We start from the raw sequence: 8,886 nt of genomic DNA on the forward strand, positions 1-8,886 counted from the left end.
CACTGCTCCCTCTTTTGCTACGCTGTTGGCTCGGTCTCACCACTGCCTCTTCCTCCGAACTGTGAAAGTCAGTGGCACGACCTTCATTCCATGTGGGGTCTAGGACCTCATCGTCCCCTGCATCGTCTTCCACCCAGTCTTGATCCCTGACCTCCTGTTCAGTCTGCACACTGCAGAAAGACGCAGCAGTTGGCACCTGTGTTTCGTCATCATCAGAGACATGCTGAGGTGGTATTCCCATGTCCTCATCATCAGGAAACATAAGTGGTTGTGCGTCAGTGCATTCTATGTCTTTCACCGCTGGGGAAGGGCTAGGTGGATGCCCTTGGGAAACCCTGCCAGCGGAGTCTTCAAACAGCATAAGAGACTGCTGCATAACTTGAGGCTGAGACAGTTTCCCTGGTATGCATGGGGGTGATGTGACAGACTGATGGGGTTGGTTTTCAGGCGCCATCTGTGCGCTTTCTGCAGAAGACTGGGTGGGAGATAATGTGAACGTGCTGGATCCACTGTCGGCCACCCAATTGACTAATGCCTGTACCTGCTCAGGCCTTACCATCCTTAGAACGGCATTGGGCCCCACCATATATCGCTGTAAATTCTGGCGGCTACTGGGACCTGAGGTAGTTGGTACACTAGGACGTGTGGATGTGGCAGAACGGCCACGTCCTCTCCCAGCACCAGAGGGTCCACTAACACCACCACGACCATGTCCACGTCCGCGTCCCTTACTAGATGTTTTTCTCATTGTTATGGTTCACCACAACAACAAATATATTATTTGGCCCAATGTATTGTATTCAAATTCAGCGGGATATAAATTTGAGGCCTAGTATTTAGGCGCTGGGTGACCGGTATGGATTTAGTGACAGAATTAGACTTGGAAATGCACAGAAGCGTGTGTGTGAAGTTATTCTGAATGACCCTATGTGCACCTTCAATATTATATACCCTTTTAGGGATAGATTTCAAATAGCTCTGATATAGCAGAAACCACTAAATTATGAAATTGCTAAATTGGGAATTGTACTTCAACCCAGAACAAAAAATGTGCTTTGACGGACACTAAATATCTTGCCCAGCAACAACAGTACAGCGGTGGGTAACGAGAGATTTAGAGGGATTTAAATTTGAGGCCTAGTATTTAGGCGCTGGGTGACCGGTATGGATTTAGTGACAGAATTAGACTTGGAAATGCACAGAAGCGTGTGTGTGAAGTTATTCTGAATGACCCTATGTGCACCTTCAATATTATATACCCTTTTAGGGATAGATTTCAAATAGCTCTGATATAGCAGAAACCACTAAATTATGAAATTGCTAAATTGGGAATTGTACTTCAACCCAGAACAAAAAATGTGCTTTGACGGACACTAAATATCTTGCCCAGCAACAACAGTACAGCGGTGGGTAACGAGAGATTTAGAGGGATTTAAATTTGAGGCCTAGTATTTAGGCGCTGGGTGACAGGTATGGGTTTAGTGACAGAATTAGACTTGAAAATACACAGTAGCGGGTGTGTGTGAAGTTATTCTGAATGACCCAATGTGCACCTTCAATATTATATACCCTTTTTGGGATAGATTTCAAATAGCTCTGATATAGCAGGAACCACTAAATTATGAAATTGCTAAATTGGGAATTGTACTTCAACCCAGAACAAAAAATGTGCTTTGACGGACACTAAATATCTTGCCCAGCAACAACAGTACAGTGGTGGGTAACGAGAGATTTAGAGGGATTTAAATTTGAGGCCTAGTATTTAGGCGCTGGGTCACCGGTATGGATTTAGTGACAGAATTAGACTTGGAAATGCACAGAAGCGTGTGTGTGAAGTTATTCTGAATGACCCTATGTGCACCTTCAATATTATATACCCTTTTAGGGATAGATTTCAAATAGCTCTGATATAGCAGAAACCACTAAATTATGAAATTGCTAAATTGGGAATTGTACTTCAACCCAGAACAAAAAATGTGCTTTGACGGACACTAAATATCTTGCCCAGCAACAACAGTACACCGGTGGGTAACGAGAGATTTAGAGGGAATTAAATTTGAGGCCTAGTATTTAGGCGCTGGGTCACCGGTATGGATTTAGTGACAGAATTAGACTTGGAAATACACAGTAGCGGGTGTGTGTGAAGTTATTCTGAATGACCCTATGTGCACCTTCAATATTATATACCCTTTTTGGGATAGATTTCAAATAGCTCTGATATAGCAGAAACCACTAAATTATGAAATTGCTAAATTGGGAATTGTACTTCAACCCAGAACAAAAAATGTGCTTTGACGGACACTAAATAACTTTCCCAGCTACAACAGGACAACGGTAACGAGAGATTTAGAGGGATTTAAATTTGAGGCCTAGTATTTAGGCGCTGGGTGACAGGTATGGGTTTAGTGACAGAATTAGACTTGGAAATACACAGTAGCGGGTGTGTGTGAAGTTATTCTGAATGACCCTATGTGCACCTTCAATATTATATACCCTTTTTGGGATAGATTTCAAATAGCTCTGATATAGCAGAAACCACTAAATTATGAAATTGCTAAATTGGGAATTGTACTTCAACCCAGAACAAAAAATGTGCTTTGACGGACACTAAATATCTTGCCCAGCAACAACAGTACAGCGGTGGGTAACGAGAGATTTAGAGGGAATTAAATTTGAGGCCTAGTATTTAGGCGCTGGGTCACCGGTATGGATTTAGTGACAGAATTAGACTTGGAAATACACAGTAGCGGGTGTGTGTGAAGTTACTCTGAATGACCCTATGTGCACCTTCAATATTATATACCCTTTTTGGGATAGATTTCAAAGAGCTCTGATATAGCAGGAACCACTAAATTATGAAATTGCTAAATTGAGAATTGTATTTCAACCCAGAACAAGAAATGTGCTTGAACGGACACTAAATAACTCGCCCAGCTACAGCACTAGGGACAGATTTAGCTGGATATAAATTTGAGGCCTAGTATTTAGGCGCTGGGTGACCGGTATGGATTTAGTGACAGAATTAGACTGGGATATGGCCAAAAAATGAACAGACTATTGCTGGTTAAATGCACTTGGTGTGACAGCTTCACCCTGATGTAGGCTTTAGCCAAAAAACAACCACACCATTGAGGGTTAAATGCACTTGGTGACAGGCGCAGCTTGCCCCTGATTTTGTATATGGCCAAAAAATGAACAGACTATTGCTGGTTAAATGCACTTGGTGTGACAGCTTCACCCTGATGTAGGCTTTAGCCAAAAAACAACCACACCATTGAGGGTTAAATGCACTTGGTGACAGGCGCAGCTTGCCCCTGATTTTGTATATGGCCAAAAAATGAACAGACTATTGCTGGTTAAATGCACTTGGTGTGACAGCTTCACCCTGATGTAGGCTTTAGCCAAAAAACAACCACACCATTGAGGGTTAAATGCACTTGGTGACAGGCGCAGCTTGCCCCTGATTTTGTATATGGCCAAAAAATGAACAGACTATTGCTGGTTAAATGCACTTGGTGTGACAGCTTCACCCTGATGTAGGCTTTAGCCAAAAAACAACCACATCATTGAGGGTTAAATGCACTTGGTCGCAGCTTGTGCTGGCGCACCACAAGACACAAAATGGCCGCCGATCACCCCAGAAAAATGAGACTGACAAACGGTCTGTGCAGCCTAAAAACAGTGAGCAATTGAGGATCAGCAGCTCAATGATCCACAGCTGCAGATCGATCAGTTAATCAAGTCCTTTGGAGGAGTTAATCTGCCTAATCTCGCCCTACTGTCGCAGCCGCAACCTCTCCCTACGCTAATCAGAGCAGAGTGACGGGCGTCGCTATGTGACTCCAGCTTAAATAGAGGCTGGGTCACATGGTGCTCTGGCCAATCACAGCCATGCCAATAGTAGGCATGGCTGTGATGGCCTCTTGGGGCAAGTAGTATGACGCTTGTTGATTGGCTGCTTTGCAGCCTTTCAAAAAGCGCCAAGAAAGCGTCACAAAAGCGCGAAGAAAGCGACGAACACCGAACCCGAACCCGGACTTTTACGAAAATGTCCGGGTTCGGGTCCGTGTCACGGACACCCCAAAATTCGGTACGAACCCGAACTATACAGTTCGAGTTCGCTCATCCCTACTTAGTAGGTGTTCAAGTGGGTTAAAAAAATAACAATTAATTAATTCACCTTCTCCTCTTGATCGCGTAGCTGCCGATCTCTTCTTACTTCTTTAATCATGAGTTGCTGGCTAAAGGACCTGTGGTGACGTCAGATCACATGGTCCAATCACATGGTCCATCACCACAGTGTCTCTGACAGGGTGGTGCTTAATCAACTGGTCGCACTGGTCTGACTTCAAGAGTGGTGTCCTGCGCCGCCCTGCAAACTGGGACATGAAGCTAAGTATCGTGGATGATTGTTTTTCTTGTGCTCTGGCAGCAAGCTCAGTTACAACGCGCCTAGGGCCACGGCCTCTGCGTGCACCATCAGCATCACGGACACTTTCCCATCCCTTACTGCTGGCCTTCTTCATATAAAATGTTATATATGCTTGAAAGTATGTCACATGTACAGTAGCATAGGATTTGGAAGTGTATGCACCACAAAATTTACGTCACACGTTACATTGCATATGTGGCCCTGATAATGTCACTGTCAGAAACAGACATCGTCTATTGAAAAAAATACACTGTATGTTACAAAGACATTTTTTAACTGCACACGTTACACTTTAGATGTGGCCCTGGTAATGTCGCTATCAGAAGCAGACACCGTCTATGGAAAAAGTACACTGTATGTCAGAGATATTTTTTGCAGGCACACACTTTACACAGGAGATGTGGCGCAGCTAATGTCACTGTCTGCAGTGGACTAACTATTGCACGCTATTTAGCGCAGGTTGCGCTAAAAATATAGATTGCTGCTGCCACACACAATAGCCCTTAAAAGGACTTTTGGATATTTGAAAAGTTTTTGTAATAAAAATATTCTTATATCACTCCCTACACTGTCTGTCCCTTCCTAAGCACAGCTCTCCCTGACTAAGACTGAGCCGAACATGCGTCATCGGGTGCTATATAGCAGTCACCAATCACTGTAATGCCAGCAGCCAACATGGCTACTGCATTACAGTGAGGGCAGTACTCACCTGCACATTTATTGGCTGTGTAGCAGCCAAGAAACGTGCGGGGAGGAGACTCGAGCATTGCACTCCAGCACATGCAGTATTTGGCTGAATACCGCCATGTGCCAAGCATCGAGATGCTCGAGCCAAACTAGTGTTCGGCCGAGCATGCTTGATCAACACTAGTGCATTACTAATTAATAGATTGCGCCCACCAGGCAAACATACCAACTCTAGCACTATATATCTGCTATGTTCCAACCAACCTCTACCCCTTGAGAAATCTGACGGCGAAACTCGCGTCTGGCGTGGTGGTGGTCTGACTTGAGGCTGGGAGTTTACAATTTGGTTGGTATTATCAACATATTGCCTATACCTCATTGACTATCCTTTTTCAGTATATGCAATTTGATTCATGTATCCTTATAGCCACATTGTTAGGCTGTTTGTATCTCTTATGAACTCTTGTATTTGCACTTTTTAATACCTCCTCAAAATCTATTGCACTTGCACTTTACCATATTTATCCCGCCATCGGATCTGCACCACTGTGTTGTTTTTAACCTTTTTAATTTATTTGTGTAAGCCAATCATGCTGTTTAATATGTTTAATAAAAATGTAATGCTACAATCATGATGAATGTGTAATTAGCATGTTATTTACTATTGAACCACATATACTTGTATTGGTGTTTAACACCACAGCATAGTCTTGCCCAAACACAGAGTAACTCACACGTCCTCTCTGGGGTTACACACTGTAAACCCCTTAAAACCCTCTATGTTTTTTCTATGGCACAGAAAGCACACAAACACTGCTATCCAAATTATTACAACTGCAACCAGCCAATCCAAACTAGCATTATACTCATGCATGTATACACCATGCAGCACAGGAGTTGGCAGAGATGCAGCAATTTCTCCTCATGCAATATCAGCAGGCAATCAACACATGTAAAATCACAGAACGTGACATAACGTGGAACAGTCCCTGACCTCTGGCACCTTTTTAAGCTACCAACGAGGAACTGCAGGGACCCTATCCAATTTTACAGGACAGCTTTATACACTGTCACTTCTCACAGCCTCCTCCAGGATAGGTACATCAACCATTCTCCACCAGAACCAGAGGCCTTCAGAGACAGGGACTGGGCAAGCCAGTCAGTGATCTCCAGACTTTCTGCTAGGCTAAAGGGGGGGGGAGACAGTTTGCACATGTAAAGGAAAGTTAGGCAACATTTACCAGAACGCAGTGCAGGCACCGAGTCACACACACAGCACAACAGTACAGCGATCAGAGCTCATAAGACAGGCAGGAACTTACCGCGGTCTTCCTGGGTCCTGGTCTCAGTATCGGGGTCTGCAGCTAGGGGTGCTGTTGTGGTGCCCTTATTCTTCACCAGAAAATGTTGTGGCTAACACAATGGTTAGTCACGTAGGGGACCGAGGTGAATGACGTCGCAACGGAGAAAAATGACAGAGTCAGCAGACAGGTATAACTCAGCCAGATTCCCACCTTGGGTGGGTCAAGCCCCCTTTATTTATACCCTTTCAAACAGGGTGTGCTGGGTGTAACTTCTTAAAGTATCATCATAATTGGTTAACACGCATCCAAATAACACTCATAATTGGTTAATACTTAAAGCCATGCCTTTCATTATGGCTAATTCGTCATTTGCCAACCCAAGCGCAGCTTATCTTATTCTAACATAAGCCATACATTTCTACATTTTAAGCAAGTCGCTCAAACCCTAAAATGGCTACCAGAGGAATCTGGATACTTTTTTATCAGTACCTACAATACAACTTACAGACCTCTCCATTCTTTTTAGGTGGTAAAATTGCCAGTGTATCAAATACTTATTTCCCCCACTAGGTGGGACACATTTGTGCAAGCGATGGCTGAGTTAAATATTCAAAGTCACAGAAAAAATGACATCCAAGAACAGTTGCAATAATAAAAGTATATATCACTGAGGGCAACCTTAAAACTTAACTTCTAATAACTATCATATAAAAGACGGTCCCCAAAGGACCAAAATAACTGTAGTACAGCACTTCCAGAGCTGTTTGCACAGGGATGGTCAGTTATTGAAATACATAGGGGGTAATAAGTGGGACAGCACATAAACAATACCTATACCTGCCCCTACAATTGCCCCTCAATTAACTGCTCAGCCCAGAGATACCCCTCAGTGGTAGGGGTACTCTGTCCACGTGCCTCGGCTCACCTATCCCTGTGCATCCCTATACATATCTGATGCACTGAGTAGGTTCCTGAATGATACAGTCCCTAAATCAAGGGTTGATATCTCCCTAAAGACAGGGTATACACACTCCTCATCTAATACACTATAGCGGTACCAACGCGTTTCCCCCTATAATGAATAGGGTTCGTCAGGGGACAAATGGTACTAACTTTGTAAAGAAGATAAGGTACAATAGCAGATACAAACAAAAAGACAGGGTGGCATTAGCAGGAGGTGCTCAAACCCACATGCAGTCGTGCATATATACAGGGGAGCAAATCCTGCACTTGTGGCCCGTTGCTAATGGCGATCCCCAGCAAAATGCATACGGTGGAGGATGCCCGCGGCGAACCACAAGTACCACAATAGACATCTCACACAAGGTAACAAGTGTGTATGTCATAATCAATATAACAATATAACAAAACAATAACAAATACAGGTGCACTCTGCAGTCTCACTAAACCCTCAAACTGATTTTAAAATTGAGAGACTAGTCAACATGTCCTACGGTGTAGAACATGTCTAAGCCCGGGCACCACGTCAAGGTTTCTCAAGTAGCTACTTGAGAAACCTTGACGTGGTGCCCGGGCTTAGACATGTTCTACACCGTAGGACATGTTGACTAATCTCTCAATTTTAAAATCAGTTTGAGGGTTTAGTGAGACTGCAGAGTGCACCTGTATTTGTTATTGTTATCAATATAACAATATAATCAATATAACAAAACAATAACAAATACAGGTGCACTCTGCACTCTCACTAAACCCTCAAACTGATTTTAAAATTGAGAGATTAGTCAACATGTCCTACGGTGTAGAACATGTCTAAGCCCGGGCACCACGTCAAGGTTTCTCAAGACTGCAGAGTGCACCTGTATTTGTTATTGCTTTGTTATATTGTTATATTGATTATGACATACACACTTGTTACCTTGTGTGAGATGTCTATTGTGGTACTTGTGGTTCACCGCGGGCATCCTCCACCGTATGCATTTTGCTGGGGATCGCCATTAGCAACGGGCCACAAGTGCAGGATTTGCTCCCCTGTATATATGCACGACTGCATGTGGGTTTGAGCACCTCCTGCTAATGCCACTCTGTCTTTTTGTTTGTGTATATATAGATTCCTGGAGGTGTATAAACTCCAATTTAAATGTGCCTGTTTTCCATCTACAGGCCACATTTAGGTGCACCTGTGAGGCCTGGGCCATATCAGTCAGTCTTGAGTGGGACTCACAGACTCCTCCCTCCTCCCATTGCAAGCATGGTTACATGCTGGAGGTAACAGGTCAGCTGTTTATGAGTCAGCCTCATGCTCCTGTAATTTGCCCACTGGCTCCTGGTATCGCCCATACGGCTCAGGTAGGAGAGCGTTAGGTCTCGGGCTACTTGAGAAACCTTGACGTGGTGCCCGGACTTAGACATGTTCTACACCGTAGGACATGTTGACTAATCTCTCAATTTTAAAATCAGTTTGAGGGTTTAGTGAGACTGCAGAGTGCACCTGTATTTGTTATT

The sequence above is a fragment of the Bufo gargarizans genome, chromosome 9 (assembly GCF_014858855.1).
Source record: "Bufo gargarizans isolate SCDJY-AF-19 chromosome 9, ASM1485885v1, whole genome shotgun sequence".
Taxonomy (NCBI): Eukaryota; Metazoa; Chordata; class Amphibia; order Anura; family Bufonidae; genus Bufo; species Bufo gargarizans.